The sequence below is a fragment of the Arvicanthis niloticus genome, chromosome 26, assembly GCF_011762505.2.
Source record: "Arvicanthis niloticus isolate mArvNil1 chromosome 26, mArvNil1.pat.X, whole genome shotgun sequence".
Classification (NCBI taxonomy): domain Eukaryota; kingdom Metazoa; phylum Chordata; class Mammalia; order Rodentia; family Muridae; genus Arvicanthis; species Arvicanthis niloticus.
In genome coordinates, this window is record NC_133434.1 from 14,891,923 (window position 1) to 14,909,954 (window position 18,032).

An 18,032-nucleotide genomic window follows, 5' to 3' on the forward strand; every position below is an offset into this window, starting at 1 on the left:
ATTGAATAAACACTCACTAAGCCTCTGTGTGGGGGCTCTGCGGTGTGGACTGTGGGAGTTGCACAGACAAACGAGGCATGATTCCAGCCAGCCTGGAAAGCTTTCACAAACAAACTGAATTAGTTACTTTTCTCTTTGCTGGGACCGAATGCCTGACAGGAAGTAATTAATGGCGGAGGGGTTTATTCTGTTGCGTGGTTTGAGGGGATGCAGCTCGTCATGGTAGGGAAGGCATGATCAACTTTGTGACAATGGGAACATGTGGCCAAGACGCTTCATATCTCAACAGACCAGGAAGTAGATATGGGACAGGAAGTGGGGTTGAACCATAAAACCACACGGCCCACCCACCAGTGACCCACTATCCTCTAGTCAATCTTCTCACTTCCTAAAGGCTCAGCAACCTTCCCAAACAACAGCAACACCACCAGCTGCAGACCAAGTCCTCAAACAGTAGCCTACGGAGGACATTTCACATTGTAACACCACTCCCAGGTTGAATGCCATTTCCTAACCTTCTGGCATTCCAGGGAATGGGGAGCACTCCGTAGCCACAGATGAGCAAAGGCTGCACTGAGGAGAGACTGTGTGAATTGGGAGGTAGGGATTTCAGTAGATTGGGAAGTGCTAAGAGGAGCTGTCCAGCAAATGGGCAGCTACTAGGAAGACAGGAGTGTGAGCAAAGTGGCCTGGGGCAATCCCTAAGGTCCAGCTGCAATGAGAACTGACCAGGAGAGTGAGGGAAGTTAGCTTGACAGCTGATCAGCCACGAAAGTGGTCTCATCAAGCAAGGTGGGTGTGGTACATAGAGTAATGGAGAATCCCAATGACCTCTCTAGCTTCACTCTTGTTTATCACCATCTTAGAGGCCTCGCAGCTATGTGTCCACAGCCTTGCTGTCCACGTCACCTGGGGTATATATAATGGTTGTCTATGCTCTTTCTCAGGAGCGCCAAGGTCACTCCAACCCATTGAAACCTCCAGCCTTTCCTTTGGAGCTATACAAGGATCCGTTCGACTTCAGAGGGCTCCAACCTGCTCCCTCAGAGCATCCAATGCCTCAGTCTATGCACCGTGCTGACATCATTACACTCAACCTTTACCCTATGAAAATCCACGACTCTTGGCTGTGTGGGTGCATGCCATCTATTTCTTTGTTTGTCCTCCCCCAGTCCCCAGTTCTCTTTCTCAGACTGTAACAAAACACGATGGATTACAAAGCCCCAAATAAACAAATCAAGCTGAGCCAAAAAAAAAAAAAAAAAAAAAAAAGAGTGGAGAAAGGTTTGCTACCTGTGGCAGATAAGGAGAGCCAGGGAGTTATTTCCATGGCAATGCCTTCTTGGAACAAAGGAAGCCTAGGGAATTTTATTTGGAGACCTATTATGTTTATTTAGGAAAGCACTTCAGGGGGCAAGTACATGTCTGAGCATGCTCAGTTAAGGAGCACATTCCCGAACATGCTCAGGTTAAGGTCGTAGTTCAAGAAGGAGAGGAGTTGGGTATGCTTTCACTGGATATGCTTTGAGGTGTGCCTGGTTCAAGGTCATCGAGCACATGTTCCAAAGGTTAAAGTGGTAGCTAGGAAGACTGTTGGGAATGCTTGGTGTGTGACAGAGAGATGGCAGACTGGGATGCCTCTGCATGCTGGGAAAGGGTTCCAGAGGACCTGGGTGTGATGTGGGTGGTTGTCACTAAGGGTGCCTGCCTTTCTTTGTTGCCAAGAAGTCACATCCAACTACTCCGAGCCCTAGACTATGGATGGTGGATTGGAATCTTGAAGCGCCTGCATCTTCAGTATTGTTCGCTTCACGAATAAACTGCCTTCTGCAAATCTCTTTCTGTAATCGTCATACTGCGGGTTGATAAGACAGGCCCTGATCAGTAACTGTGCATGGAACTGATAAAAGTATCAATACTTTTGAATCACAGGAAATAGGAAGGTCTGAGGTGCTGTCTCAAAGCAAAGACAACTCCTCTTTCCTTCCCAGGGAAGGTTTGTCATCTGACTGAGGAAACGCCTTCCAAAAGAAATGCGATCAGTGACCCCACTTGCATCTTAAACTGGTCTTCAGCAGCCCCAGGCTTGTTCCTCAGCTTCTGGCCCTGGAGCCTTTGGGAAGTGAGACCTCACTCACTGGTAGGTTAGCTCACTAGGGCAGGCTTTTGAAGTTAGAGGCTGGCCCTTAGTTCTGGCCATTTTCAGTTTCTTGGCCCATCACGATGTGAACAGATTCTGTCACCGTGAGCTCCACCGTGCCTTCCACACCGTGATGGACCATGTGTCTGATGCAGTGTGCCAAGATGAGCCTTCCCTCTCTTCAGTTGCTTCTGTCTGATGCTCTGGCCACAGTTACACAAAGGTAACACCTGTGCCCTGTCTCTAGAAATCTCACCACGTGATCAGGAAAAAAAGACAAAAGCATCTGCCAGTCAGATCAAATTTCATACCTGCTCTTCTTATAGCAGCTCCAGGAAGTCCCCTGGGAGACTTGCTTTCCACAGCAAGATGGCGGGTTTTGAATGAAGTTCAAAGTTTACCCTTGACCACCTTACCTGTCATTTTGCCATCTTTGCCAGAACCCAAAGGAACTTTGCCTCAGGCCATTGTCTTCTCTTTGGGTTTAGTTGTTTTTCGTAGAAATTCTCTACAAACCTATGGAAATTGTCTGATGACAGCCCCACCCCTGTATTTGAGCTTTAATCAACTGAACATTCTTGGGGTTCTCTTACTTTATATGTAAAAATGTATACATATGCACATTAAATAAATGTATTCCTTTCTCCCATAAGATATTGATTTAATATCTATTGTCGATTTATCCAATCATCATCAGGCCAATGGAAAATTTCTTCTTGTCCCTAAAGTCTCCCCTCAAATAAATGTGTTCAGCCTGACCCTAGAGGCATTGCAAGTGGGCTGGTATGTCATATGTCCGTCAGTAGGTGGCAGAGATGAGAGAGGCTATGTCTATGCTCAGTGTTCTGACTTACGGACATCTGAATGACATTCCTGGAAAAAAGCAAGCCTGAGACGACCACCAGAACTGTGCCACAGGACCTGGACAGGAAGATAGGCTGAGATGACCAACAGTCTAGCACCACACAGGCCTGGGAGGGCACGGAGGGTGTGAAGGGAGGGGGGATAAGTAGGATTGAAGTGTATGATGTGAAATTCACAAAGAACCAATAAAAAAATTTAAAAATATAAAAATATATATTTGTTCAGATCCACAGGAACTGTGAATGTATTACTTTTGGGGGTCAAATAAACTGCATGTGATTAGAAGGAGCATAGGATGTGAGATGAAGAGATAACCCTGAATTATTTAGGGGAGTCCTATGCAATCACAAAATGTTTCATAAGCGTGAGACAGGAGGGTCAGGAGAGAGCAGAAGTCTGGCTGACAATGAATACAGAAATTGAAATGACATGGCCACCAGCCAAAGAATGCTGGCAGGTTGTGGACACTTGAAGAAGTCAAGAATGAATTCTTCCCTGGAGCCTCCAAGAGGCGGTGCCGCTGACCCGCGGGTTTGAGCTGTGTGTGAGGCTTATCTGGGACTGAGAATTTTGAGAACAAATGCATGCTATTTGTTCTAAGCCACTTACTTAGTCCAGGGAAACAATTCCACTCATGTGGCATCTGATCTAAGGACAAATCATCTAAATTTTCTGTCACACTTCACTTTGTCATTTTTTTTTTTTTTTGAGCAGTCAAGGTGTCACGTGTTAGGTGACTGGTTTCCAACCTCCGAGAACTTTATGGTGAACTAGGAACGCATTTACAGGGCAGTGAGGTCTCAGCACTTCGGTCCTGCTTGTCCTTGCCCCGACTCACTGGCTCTGCCTCCTCATTTTTCCTGAAGCTTAGTTGAGTCACTTAGATTATTAGAACCTCCTATAGTGACTCAGGAAGAAGCTCACAGGTAACAGATGCCTGAAGCATGGTGCAGGCGGGTGCTGGGAGTACGGCTCTGTATAGGCTGCTTGCCGAACATGTGCAAGGCCCTGGGTTCAATGTCAACACTGCAAACCCAACCCTAAACCAGCACAGAGTGAGAGACTTTAATAGCCACAGATTTTAATAGCTATCGATTAGACACTAACATTTAGAAGCTAGTTATGCAGGCTCAGTACAAACAAACATGCTCACTTTAAGTACAGCATTTAATGAGGGCGACAAGCAAATCTCTGAGAGATCCGCATGCAGTTCACTCGGTTTCAGAAGGTACACACAGATTGCGTTAGAAGTCTGTCACTGTGGCAGACCCAGCAACACATGTCACTTTTGTAAACACACCTTCCTGACAGCTTTATTGATGTATACTTGCCATACAATAAGCGATGTGTACCAACATGTACCATTTGGGAAACTTTGACATAGCTATCTCCATTGTTAAATAATAATAAAAAATATCCATCACCCCTGAAACATTTCTTTTGTGCTTTATAACTTGTTCTTCTCTCTGTCCCCTTGTGTCCCTTCTTGCCTGCCATCCCTACAGGCAACCACTGATGTACTTCCTATCCTAGCACCCAAGTCAGGAAGCTTGCACCCACCTGTAACTCCAGCCCTTGGGGAATCCGACACCTCTAGCCTCCATGGCACTGACTCAGACACACACACACACACACACACACACACACACACCAAAAATAAGCCTTAGAAATCTGCATGCTTTAATTTCTCCTGGGAAAACACTCATGTAGGCTTTACAGAAGCCACAGGTTGGATGGAGCTTCTGTGCTAGAGGCAGCTGGGTAAACTGAAACAGGAGTCCTTATGTTGAAGTTCCAGCCACAGAGATGGAACCAAACTGTTAATTTGGGTTTTGGAGAAATCAGGAAGGTGAGTGGTAGAAGCCAGGTTCTTACGTAAGTGTGGCCAGGTGCTTTCCTCTGCTTGTAAGCCATGAGGTCTCGGCACCTTATCCATGACTCCTCCACCCCCCCACCCTGTGATTTAGCCTTGGCAAAAGGATGGGCACTTTGGAAACAACCAAACAACCAGCTGCCTTTGCTGGTTCTGCATTCCTCAGTCTTCCCTTTTAATGAAGACATCTCCTCTGCCCAGCTCCTTAGAATCTCACTGGAGCCAATGGGACAAGATGTTGCCTGACTCGAGAATTATAGATAAGATCGATGGAGACCTTTAAATTCATTTTAATTTGTCTTCTGATGATCTGACAGTTGACAAAGTGACCAGAAGGGCAACACCATGAAGCTCTGACTAAGAACGCAACAGGGGATTCTTACCTTCCGAGGCCTTCTGTTTCTTGACAAGAGCTTCAAGGGTGGGAGGCAAGTTCCTCCTATTGCACTGAGTGTCTGGTTTTCTAAAGTGGAATTCAGAATCAGTTTGTCTTTTGAGAAGAATCAGTTGTCTCTTGACCATTGGCTTTAGAGTACCTGAGACACTACCAGGAAGCTGCAGTTCTACAACTGTGGTTGCATGAAGTAGCTACAGCTTCACAGTGTGTGTTCCAGGTTTGGGAGGTCACAATGTTGGGAGTTTATCCTCTTCATAGACATCTTTGAGATCTTAGGTAAGGGAAGCCTCAGGTGTCTGACTCAGTCAGACAGAAATTGAAAACACATTCTTGGATAATGAGGGAGTGGGGTGGGGCGGGGGTGGTCCTGAAGGCCAGAGACACAGTTTGATGGTGGACATACTCCTAGCATGTATGAGCAGAGAGAGTAAGCAGAGGTTTTGTATGCATGCATTTGATACATTTGCTGCTCTCTGCCCTGGTAGAGGATGCAACATAACCAGGTCCCTTAAGCTCCTGTGACTCCAGTGATGGACTGTAACCTGGTGAGCCAAGAGAAGCCTTTCCTCAATTAGGTTACATTTGCAGGATATTTTATCACTAACAGAGAAAGAAAGCAAGATGGGGGAAGGGGATAACTGAGGTTTGCAGAAGGATTCATGGGAGGTGAAAGGAGAAAGGAGACAGGTAGGCGGATGGGTTGGGGGTAGAGATTCAACTGAAATTTCAAATTCTGTTTGAAAATATTATAACACTGCCCAATACTTTGCATGCTACTTGAAAAAAAAAATGGCCAGAGAGATATGTTGGTGGTGCCCCATCTGCAGTTAGTATAATGTAACTACCAAGTCTTTTTTTCTCCTTACTCTTTGGAATTAACTTTGAGTTGGTAAATGCATGGAGTCTTTCTGATTCCTCTTTGGAGCCTATCAGTTTTGACCTTGAATCACTTGTTAAATATACGTCTATTTGGAACATGATAAAAACTTCCCTTGTTTTGGTAACATCTATATGTCTGTCTGTCTGTCTGTCTATCTATCTATCCATCCATCTAAATTTTCTCTCATAAACTGAAATGTACCTAATATCTAAGGAGAAGGAAGAGTTTAATGCTGTCAAGAATACTTGCTGTTTTTCCTTTTGGGACTTACCAGTAAGATAATTGAAGAATTCCTTTATGCGTTTGCAAATGTTAGGGCCTCTCTCCACCCCTGGAGTGGTGTACCATTCCCAAAAGGTTTTGAAGGTAGTCTGTTGTTGGGCTGTAGCATGTGTGACCTGTTGGGTTGAATTGTGGGTCCTTCATCTGCTGCCCCCAAGGGGCTAGGGCCGCAGCTCAGAGAGTCAGAGGCCCAGGAAGTTGACTGGGTTCACTCCAGGCCAGTGCCAGGCAGATGTCAGGCTGTGAGAAGTCACGGGACTCCACTCCAGGGGTGAGGGAACACAGTCTGGGGCCCCGTGGGGGCTAGAACTCTTGAGTTGGGGTTCCTAGGGCCAGGAGGTAGCTGGGAGCCGACTGGTTCTCAGGCCCTTGGGCTCTCAGGCGCTGCTGAGAGGCCATGGAAGGGCCAAGACAGGGCGTATGAGCTGGATCGACCCGAAGAAGAGTGGGGGAGAAGTTCTGGCTGCTCCCTGCTGGCTCGGCTCACTTGCTTGAGTTGGTGGCCTCTGTCGCTGGAAGTGTAGAGTGGGACATTAGACATCAGCTCAGCAGTTGAAGACCTTCTCTACGGTTCCCCATGGCAGGCTCCAAAGAAGCAAAATAGACCATAGTCATAGGCTGTGGTCTTAAGATATTTATTGTTATGGTGGAAAATGGATGAAGCTATACCCCGTATTCTCAGGGCAGACCTGAGGTTAAATATCATTTGCAAGGAGGAGGGTCTGGGAAGGAATGCTTAATTGGATACACCCTCTGGCCTTTAGGTATCTCATTAATATGGAGACCTATCTTGAGTATCTCTGGCCTGTAGTCACGCCTGTTGTAGGGGCTGGTAGGAGCATTGTCCTATGTGACCAATGGCCACAGACCTCTTTGTGGGAGGGTTTGTAGCTATGTGAAAGGAGCAAGGGGCCCAGGAGCAAGGGGCCCGGGAGCAAGGCCGAACTCCTACCATCCCTGAAGGTCTCCAGAGTTCAAAGCCTGCTCAACCAGGTACCCAGCTGCCTCTCACAGCCCCACAGTCTGTAGTCGTCAATTTAACCGGGTGATGTATGCAGGATAAGACATCTTTGTTCCCTTTTGGTGGATACTGTAGCAGTTCTCAGTTGACCAAATCCACCTCCTGCTAACCCTATTCTCTGCCTCCCTGTCCTTTTTCTTTCTTTGAGATGACTTTTTAAAAATTATCATTTAAGGGGATTGAAAATGGCTCTGTGTTTAAGAGCACTGGCTGCTCTTCCTGAGTTCAATTCCCAGCAAACATATGGTGGCTGTCTTAGTTAGGGTTTCATTGCTGTGAAGAGGCACCATGACCTCAGCAACTCTTATAAAGGACAACATTTAACTGGGACTGACTTACAGTTTCAGAGGTTTAGTCCATTATTATTGCAAGAAGCATGGCAGCATCTAGGCAGATGTGGTGCTGGAGAAGAAGCTGTGACTTCTATATCTTGATCCCAAGGCAGCCTGGAGGAGACTTGCCTCTGTACTGGGCAAAGCTTGAGCATACATGTGAGACCTCAAAGCCCTGCCTCCACAATGACAAACTTCCTCAGACAAGGCCACACCTCATAATAGTGCCATTTCCCATGGGCCAAGCATATTCAAACCAGCACAGTGGCTCACAATCATCTGTAATGCAGTCTGAAGCCCTCTTCTAGTATGCAAGCACACATGCAGACAGGGCATTCATACATAAAATAAACAAAATTAATTAATTAATTAATTAAAGAATAAAAGTTATAATTTTAAAACTGAGCAAATAAACCGTCTTAAATATTAGCAAGAGCCAGGCAGGCAGGGTGGTGCATGCCTTCTGTTCTCACACTCCAGAGGCAGAGGGAGGTGAATCTCTAAACTTTGAGATGAACACCAAATACCACCAAGAAGCTTAATTCATACTGGCTTAGTTATAAATCAACATTTTTAAAACTGCTAGAAAAATTATTTTCCAGGTCACATGACTTGGACAAGTCCTTGGTAAATAAGACTAATTTAAAAATTGTTTATTTAATGAAGCACAGTCTAAAGTATCAACCAGAACAACAAAAGCAACAATAACATCATCAACAACAACACACACATGCATGGCCACACACATACAGAGTATATTACAAGTCTGGGTCCTTGCTTTACAACACTACCAATAATACACACACACACACACACACACAGAGAGAGAGAGAGAGAGAGAGAGAGAGACAGAGAGAGAGAGAGAGAGAGAGAGCCTGTAACAAGTCTGGGTCCTTACTTTGGTGAAGGCTAACTCATAAGCTATAAAAATGGTTACAAGGAAAATAACTTGAGAGGATGTCTAGTGCTTCTGAGGACCATAGAAAATTTTCTTGGGTAATTGTTAAAACATGGGCAAAATTTCTCCATGTTTCTTCACAAACTAGATTATGAAGTTTTGCTCATTTATAGTAACTAAAGGGTACTCATGAAATATGTATGTAGATTATGTTTAAGTAAGGTAAATAATAATGAAACATCAATTGCTGAATTATATTTTAAGTAAATTTATATTTAAAGTAAACATAAAGTAATTATATTTACTTTAGTATTATTTAAAATAGTTATTTATGTGTATGAGTGGTTTGCTAATACCATGTGAATGCCTAGTTCCCTAGGAGGTCAGAAGAGGGTGTCAGAGCTCCTGGAAGTGAAGTTAAGGATGGTTATGAGCCACCCTGTAGGTGCTGGGGATTGAAATCTATAAGAGCAGCAAGTGTTCTAAACCACTGAGCTATCTTCTAGCCTCCTGATTTTGCCTTTTGAAGTTGAGGTCACTATAGAAGCCAGCCTGGTCTTGAACTTATGATCTTTCTGCCTCAGCTCTCCCCAAGTGCTAGGATTATAGGCATGCACCACCATGCCTGGCTGCCTATGGTCTTGTTCTTTGGTTTATATGGTAGAAACTTGATCCCCAGTATGACAGTGTGTGATGGAGATTTAAAGAGTAAGACCTAGGTGGGGTGTGGTGGCACATACTTGTAATCTCAGCACTCAGAAGGCAGCAACAGGAGGATTGCTGTGAGTTTGAAGCTAGCCTGTCTCCATGGTGAGTTCCAGGCAAGCCAGGGCTACATAGTGAGATCCTGTCTAAAAACAGAAAAAAGTCAAAGTGAGAAATAATTCCAGGAAATTAAATCATAGGTTACTTCCATTGGAAGGGCCTATGTACTATTCTTGAAGACTGGGTTAGTTTTAGTAAGATCAAGTTGCTATATTAAGAGCAAGTGTGGTCTCTTTCCTCTCTCTGGCTTCCTATGCTACCTTCCACTCTCTTAGGAATTGTATCATCCATGACACTCATGGAAGATGAAGAGATAGGTCTATCCAGGCTTGGACTTTCAGCCTCTATAACTAGAAGCTAGATAAATCTCCTTTCTTCACAAAGTATAGAACCTCAGATATTTTGTTATAGCAAGACAGTTACTAAGTTAAAGTAATTAATCAATGTAAAGTAATCAAGACTCAAGCAAAAAGAGAAGGTACAGGACGGATATCCTAAGATGTATCACAGCATTGTAGAAGGTTCATGGAAGAATCTTGAAAAAGAAATTTACATGTGTCAAAAACATCTAAAATTAGAAGGGAATTATAAGTTATTTTAAAAATTGAGCATTAATATCAAAAGAATGCTAATACAAAATTAGACTGTGTTCTATGCTATGAAAATAGCAAGATTTTCTTAGAGTATTGATTGTTCTCAGAAGGAAATAGTGAAAGTATTTTGTCCTTTTGGTGGCAAGCCTAGGAAATGAAGATAATTGTTTCTTGTGCTTTGTGTTTTTATTAGCTCTTTGATTACTTCTCACTGATAAGAGTTGAAATTTGGGGGCTGGAGAGATGGCTCAGTGGTTAAGAGCACTGGTTGCTCTTCCAGAGGTCCTGAATTCAATTCCCAGCAACCACATGGTGGCTCACAACCATCTGTAATGGGATCAGCTGCCCTCTTCTGATGTGTCTGAAAACCGAAAAGAAATTTAAAAGATTTGAGATCTGTCTATAGACAGACACTTTTCCTGTGTCTGCTCTGCTCCTGAAGTCTGTTGACCCTTTGATTTGGCTTCATAACACCCTGTGGTCCTATTATGATTCTTTCAAACCCCTGAGGAAAAATTCATGGGGCTGGAGACATGCCTTAGTGGTTAAGAGAGCTTGCTGCTTTTCCAGAGGACCTGTGTTTGATTCCCAGAACCCATGTCAGCTGGCTCACAACTGCCTGTGTCATCCAGCTCCAGAGGATATGATGCCATACTCTGTCTTCTGTGGGTGCCCACATATGTCTAGTGCATGCATACACGGGTGCACACATACACACACTTAGAACAACATCTTTAGAAATTTTGATTAATAAATTTTATTACAGTTTCATACATGTGTGTAATGTATTCTAGTCCCTCTCCCAACTTCTCTTATTTCCATCACATCCCTACCAGCCCTCTTCTACAAACTTCTTGCCCTATTTACTAGGACAGTGTGTCAGTGTCCACAACATTTAACCAGGACCACCCATTGATCTCAAGTTTGGAACTGATCACCAGAGCCTGGTGGGCTCACCAGTTGGCATATAACTGGACACAATGCCTTCTCCTCTCTCAGAACCTGTTGACTACCACTAGATCTGTAGTATGTGGCAGGGATTCATAAGTACAACTACTCTCTTTTCTGTGTTTTGTTTATATGAGTGTGTGTGTGTGTGTGTGTGTGTGTGCGCGCGCGCGCGTGCGCCTGTGTGTGTAAGTGTATTCCTGCATGGATATACCTATACACAGAAGTGGATGTCATATTTCTTCTAGATGGAGTTGCTTATAGGATGCCCTCTTGATACTTAGGTGTCAGTATTTAAACAATAGTCCTCATGATTGCCCAGCAAGCTCACTTAAACACTGAGCCATATCTCCAGTGTATATTAGGGATGGAACCCATGGCCTTGGGCATACTGATGAAATATTTCTCTACTGAGCTACATCTCCATCTACTTATTTGTCGAGAACTGCACTAGCCCCACGTTCGGGCGGCCAAAATATATCTCGGCCCGAGCAAAATGTTGAGGCCCGGGCTGCCCCGCCACTGTATCCCGGTCCAAGCTGCCGCTCCAGTCCGAGGGTTGGGGTTCAACAAGAGAGAGAGTGAGGACAGACTCGAAGAATGGAGACCAGACAGAGTGTATTTCAATCCTGTTTATTCTTCAGTCTCTCTTCCTCTAAGTGTCTGCTTCTCTGTCTCCTCTGTCTGCTGTGTCTGATTCTCTACAAGTCCCAAGTCCTTAGTTCCTAGTCCCTAGTTCCTAGTCCCTAGTGCCTCCAACTTCCAAGTTCTCTTCCAAGTGCCTGCTACCTAATTCCTACTCCAAGTTGTACTCTCTGAAGTGTCTCCTAAAAGGGTCTCCTCTGTCTGATTCTCTGATCTGTTCTGTCTCTGCCTTTTATATGTCTCACTTCTAAGCCATGCCTCTAAGTCACACCTATAATCATGCCCTTAGGTCTTGTCTCTAACTCTGATCTCTACACTTCTAAGTTACACACCTTTAATCTCACACACCTTTAATCTCACACACCCAAGGTATCTAAACCAAGATTATTGGAGTGTGCTCAGTTGTTGTAGGCTATTGTAATCCAAGTCTCATGTCAGGGTATATGGCTCAAGATGGCTGCAAAGCTGATAGCCGCTTTTCTGCTAAAAGTCGGCCCCCAACACTTATTGGTTTTAAGATTTTAAACTATTAGTATTATTATATACCTGTAATGATTTGAATAAAAATGGCCCCCATAGGTCCATAGGAAGTGGCACTATTAGGAGGTGTGGCCTTGCTGGGGTAGGTATGGCCTTGTTGGAGGAAGTGTGTCACTGTGTGGGAAGGGTTTGAGGTAACATATGTTCAAGTTATGCCTGGTATGTATGGCTCACAATCACTTCTGCTGCCTTCATATCAAGATGCAGAATTCTCAGATTCTTCTCCAGCACCATATCTGCCTGCACAGCACCATGGCAATAATGAGCTAAACCTTTAACACTGTAAGCCAGCCCTAATTAAACATGTTTCTTTATAAGGGTTGCTGTGGTCATGGTGTCTTTTCACAGCAACAGAAACCTTAACAAAGAAAAAAAAAAGTTGTTACCAGGAGTGGGGTATTGCTGCGATAGACCTCACTATGCTTTCATTTGGAGAAATTTGGACTTTGAATTAGAAAAGCAGTTTAATATTTTAGATGGGACTTAATGGGCTGTCCTACTAGGAACATCAAAGATAGTGGTGCTGAGGGTGATTTGAACTCTGGGGACCTGGCTCAAGAGGTTTCATATGAGAAGAATTTTAGTGTGTGTCCCAGATATTGTTCTAGAATAGAGGCCTAGATAATTTGGTGAAGAATGTGACAGCTTTCTGTCCTTGTTCAAAAAAGATGCCTGAGGCTAAATTGAAGAGTTTCAGATTCCATTGGGAGAGGACATCTCAAAACAGCCTAGTATTGATTCTGTTGTGTGGTTAGTTATTAGTGTTCACTCCTATAAACAGCTTTTAATGAAAAGGAGAAAACTGAGCAAGGAGAAATACAAAATGTATGGTTTGAGGAAAAAGGAGGCACTCCTATGTTCAAGGAGATAAAAAGATTAAAGAAAGCCAGCTGTTAAATAAAATAAATGGAATAATGACCTCAGGGAAAGACCCCACCCAGATTAGCTTTCAATTTGTGAAAAGGAATTAAAAAAAAATTTAAGGCCAAGTCTGGTGGTGCACACCTTTAATCCCAGCATTCAGAAGGCAGAGGCTGACAGATCTCTAAGTTTGAGGTCAGCCAGATCTACAGAGAAAGTTCCAGGACAGCAAAGCTTAGACAGTGAAGGAAACCATCACAACCAGAAAGCTGGTAAAGATGTAATTGAACAAGGGGCCATGTTCCAGCCCCAGCAAGCAGCAGAACTTGACAGATTTGGCCACACAGTTCTGGCTTTAGAGTCAGGCATAGAAGAAAGGGGTTACTGAGTTGCCCCCTTTGACTCGGGTAAGCTGTTGAGGCCAGGCATGTGTCAAGGGTGGCCCTGTCTGGGGGCCTAGAGAGGCCATTGTGTGACGCTATGAAGGTGAAGCCTGGATTTACCCTGGAGACCCCAAGATGTTGGAGATACCAGAGCCCTTGGATACATGCTGAGGACTGCTGCTACCAGGGAGGGGAACCAGCCCAAGAGAGAGAAGTGAGTCGCAGTCAACAAAGCTGAAAGGAGTTGGAGAGCTGAAGAGCATTTTGATATCAGATGTGTTGATGCAGAGTCTGGTTTTTGATCTTGCTTTGGTCTAGTATTTCCTCACTATGCTTCCTTTTCTCCATCTTGAAACAGAAATATATACCCTGGGCCATTATATGTTGGAAGTATGTGATCTGCTTTTTTATTTTGATTTTACAGAGGATTATAGTCAAGAGATAGCATGAATCTCAGAAGAGACTCTGAACTTTGGATTTTTAAACAATGTCAGTACAATTATAGACTGTGGGAACTTTTAAAGTTATGCTAAATGCACTTTGCATTGTAATACAGCTATAAGCCTATGGGAGCTAGTGATTGAAATGGGGGAGTTTTAATAAAAATGGTCTTCACAGGCTCATAGGGAATGGCACTATTAGGAGGTGTGGCCTTGCTGGAATAGGCTTTCTTAGAGGAAGTGTGTCACTGTGCAGGAAGGCTTTGAGGTCTCCTATGCTCAAGTTATGCCCAGTGTGGCTCAACCACTCCTGCTGCTTTTGGATCAAGCATAGAACTCTCAGATCCTTCTCTATCACCACGTCCACCATGACAATAATGGACTAAACTTCTGAAACTGTAAGCCAGCCCCAATGAAATATTTTTCTTTATAAGGGTTGCTGTGGTCATGGTGCCTCCTCATAGCAATAGAAACCTTAAGTAAGACACCACCTTTGTACTGGACTAAATGGTGTATTCTATCTTCCTGCAACCTAACTTCTCCCATTGATTCCTAAGAACAAAAGCTGCTCTGTCACTAATGTCATATGGGCTGATCCTGGACACCTTGTATAACTCTCAAGAGACTAGGGAATGTCTCGTGCCTGATGTGTGGACCACACAGGGACATTACAAAAGGCCCTGGTGCCATAGTCAGAGATGCTCAGACTATAAACCAAGAACAGAAGCTGCCAGCTCCCTGACATGGATGCTTTCCCTAATAAGTTGGAGCTTGGAATGTGAGACCTGCCCCCAACCTTTCTTTGCACGTGCCTGCTCCTTTCTATGTCAGAACAATGCTGTAGTTAGACCTTCATAAGCAGTAACTTTGAAGGGACACAATGAAATATTGAGGCTGCAACTTCCAGTCAAATTATACTAGCAGTTCTTTTGTAACAGAGTTAGATGGCTTGCTCTCTTTCCCTGCTTTATTTGATCCTAGTCACGAATGGCATCTGAGGTAACCTACTGCTTGAATGAAGAGAGCACTTGGAAGCTGCTGACAGTTCTTGTTACACAGAGATAAATACCTCAGGTAAGCTAGAGATGTAGCTCAGATTGGAAGGGTGCTTGTCTGGCATGCATGAGGTCCTGGGTTTGATCCCAGCACTACATAAGACTGGGCATGGTGGTACATGTCTATACTTTCAACAGGAGGATCAGAAGTATAAGATCATCCTTTGCTACATAGCCCTAAATACAATACAAAAGACTTTACATCAAAATATAAATACATGAAAATTTAAAAAAATAATAGCAAAAAGAAAGCCAAATAAAATCAAGCAAATAAAACCTCTTTAGATATCCTAGAGACTCAGATGTGGAACCTAGTATCCACTTGGATAAGTGGGTAAGCTCCTCACCCAGCTAGTTCTTTGATCTATTTGATTTGGTTTGGTTTGATTCAAAGACACCCTGGGTGTATGCAGCAAATGCCAATTTCTTGGTATTTTCCTCTAGACACTCATGAGAATATTATCTCTGGAGTGTGGCATTCTCTCAACAGTTTTAAATGTCTGTATGTAGCCATCTCTCAAATGTCAAATGGTCACTCTTTGTCTGGATTAACAAAAACTCAAGCAAATGTCTGATCAGAAAGACCCCACAACCTGTGATTGACATGCTGAGAGCAGAAACTCAAAATGATCCTAAGTATCCATGTCAGAAGTTTTAGTCTCCCAGGCAAGAGCCTGAGCATAAGAGAGGACCTGGTACATAAAGTCTCTAGGAGCCCTTGATTGGGGCTGTCTTTGGCACTAGACCAAATGACCAGACCAAAATAGAGCCCCTGGCACTGAGGTTCTAGCCACAGAGCTGAAATCAAATTGATTATCTGGTTCCCGACAAACTAGGAAAGTGATTGGTAACAGTCAAATCCCCAGACGAGCCCCCTTTCAGGGGCGGACTAGGCCCGTTCAGCCTTGCCCTTAGAAGAAAGGTGATTTTGAAACAGCTAATAAGCTTTCTGTTCTCTGTTTCTCCATTTCTTAAAAAAGAAATCAGCCTCCCCTGTTCTGCTAATCAGAACACTCATTCTAATTGATGGAAGGAAATGTTACCAAATTCTAGAATTGTCAATAAGCTTAACTCAGACCTTTATGCGCTCACTCTTTCTCTCTCGGTCTCTCCCTGTCTCTCTCTTTCTCTGTATATGTGTTTGTCTCTTTGTATATCTGTCTCTTTGCGTCTGTCTATCTGTCTCTTTGTGTATCTATATCTCTGTCTCTCTCTATGTGTCTCTTTGTGTATTCATATCTATATCTCTGTCTCTCTGTCTATGTCTCTTTGCCTTTCTGTCCATCTATCTGCCTGCCTGTCTGTCTGTCTGTCTGCCTGTCTGTTATTCTCACTGCTATGTAGACTGGGCACCTCCTATCTCTGCCTCCCAAGTGTTGGGATGGAGGTGTGCGTTGGCACCCCCACTAATTGTGCTGTCGTTCGAGACACAGGGAAAGAACAGCTGGACTCTGTAGCAGGTACATTTTGGTTTCTTTGGAAACTGTTTTTTTTCCCCAGGTGTTTTTATATATAAACTCTGATGTTTAATATGATTTTAAAGCTTTTAATTTAGCTTGGATCAAAAGTCTTGACAGTTGTCTTTTGTGATTTTTCTCTGTATCCATTGGTTGTTTTTCTTTGAAAATGTATTTTACATTATTTTTATGTTACTTCATTAGTCTTATTTTATTAATTGTTTTCTTAGGGTGATGTTATGGGCAGTTGTGAGCTACCTGATATGGGCCTGGGAACGAGCTTAGATCCTCTGGAAGAGTAATCCATGCTCCCAGGGGCAGAGTCATCTCTCCAGCTCCAGTCTTCTGGATCCCACAGGTATCTGTCTCAGCGTCTTCTTTTCATTTTTAATTTTGTTAGTATGGGTCTTCTGTCTCTTCCTTTTTACTAGTTTGGCTAAAGGTTTATTCCTGGTGTTACCATTTCCAAGAACCAACTCTGTCTCATTCATTCTCTATATTGTTCTTTTAGTCTTTGTATCATGAATATCTGTCCTGATCTGTAGTCTTTCTATCTACTGATTTTTGAATTTGCTTTGGTCAGTCAGGGAGACATATTCTTAAGTTATTTATTTGAGGTCCATCTGGTTTTTAATACAAGAACTCATAGCCATTAACTGTCCTCTTAGAATTGCCTTTCCTACATCCCTAAGTTTCAGATAAGTTATGGTTTCATTTTATTTAATTCTAGGAATTAAATTTACTCCCCTTGATTTCTTCAATGGCCTACTGGTCACTCATGAGTCCATTGATTAATCTCCATGTATTTGCACAGTTTCTGTATTTTCTCTTGTTACTTAGTTCTACATTTATTCCATTATACTCCAACAAGATAAAATAAATGATTTTGATTTTTTAAATGTTTGTTAAGAGTTGCTTTCTAGTCTAAAATGTGGTCTGTTTTAGAGAAAACTCCATGCATTCCTAATAAGCTTAGAACATTCTGAGGCTTCTCATTGATTTTTTTTTATAAATGATCTATCTATTAATGAGAGTGAGGTATTGAAGTAATTATTATAGTGTATCTGAACCTATCTATTTAGTTATGACCAATGATGTTTGTTTTATGAAATTGGGTGCAGCAACACTTGGGGCATATATATTTATAACAGATGTATCTTATTGGTGTGTATTTTCTTACTTTGTGGATGATGCTTCTGCCCTACCCCATGCCCTCTACCCTACCCTACATGTAGCATCTTCTGTTTCTCCACACTTTTCAGCTGTTCGATTACTTCCTTTGTGGTTTACAATATTCTTCTAGTTTTTCTCATGGGAAAAGGATCCATCATTCACTGTATCACATGAAGGCAGTGTTGAGTCCATTGCCTTATCCCAGAGGCTTCAAAACTGTCTTCTAAAGAGCAAAAGTCTTTAGTTTTGGAGAAGTTCAGCTTATTAATTTGTTTTTTTTTTTTTATGGATGGATTTTTGGGGTCATAGCTAGGAAATCTTGACCCACTTTCAGGTCACAGGGTGTCTACTGTGTTTTCTTCTAGGTATTTTATTGGGTTTGGTTTTACATTTATGATTATGACTTACTCTGAATTAGTTTTGTACCTGTTTGGATGTGTAGATCAAAGTTAAATTTTTTGAGTATGGGCATCCAACTGTTCAAG

The 18,032-nt window shown here is 43.0% G+C and overlaps 1 non-coding gene across 1 annotated transcript; it reads left to right on the forward strand.

The window, feature by feature from the left end:
- The first annotated feature begins 2,893 nt into the window (after nucleotides 1-2,893).
- Nucleotides 2,894-3,021, forward strand: LOC143439505 (small nucleolar RNA SNORA17). Its single transcript, XR_013107726.1, has one exon. It is a non-coding gene; the product is annotated as a small nucleolar RNA SNORA17 (small nucleolar RNA).
- Nucleotides 3,022-18,032: the final 15,011 nt, after the last annotated feature.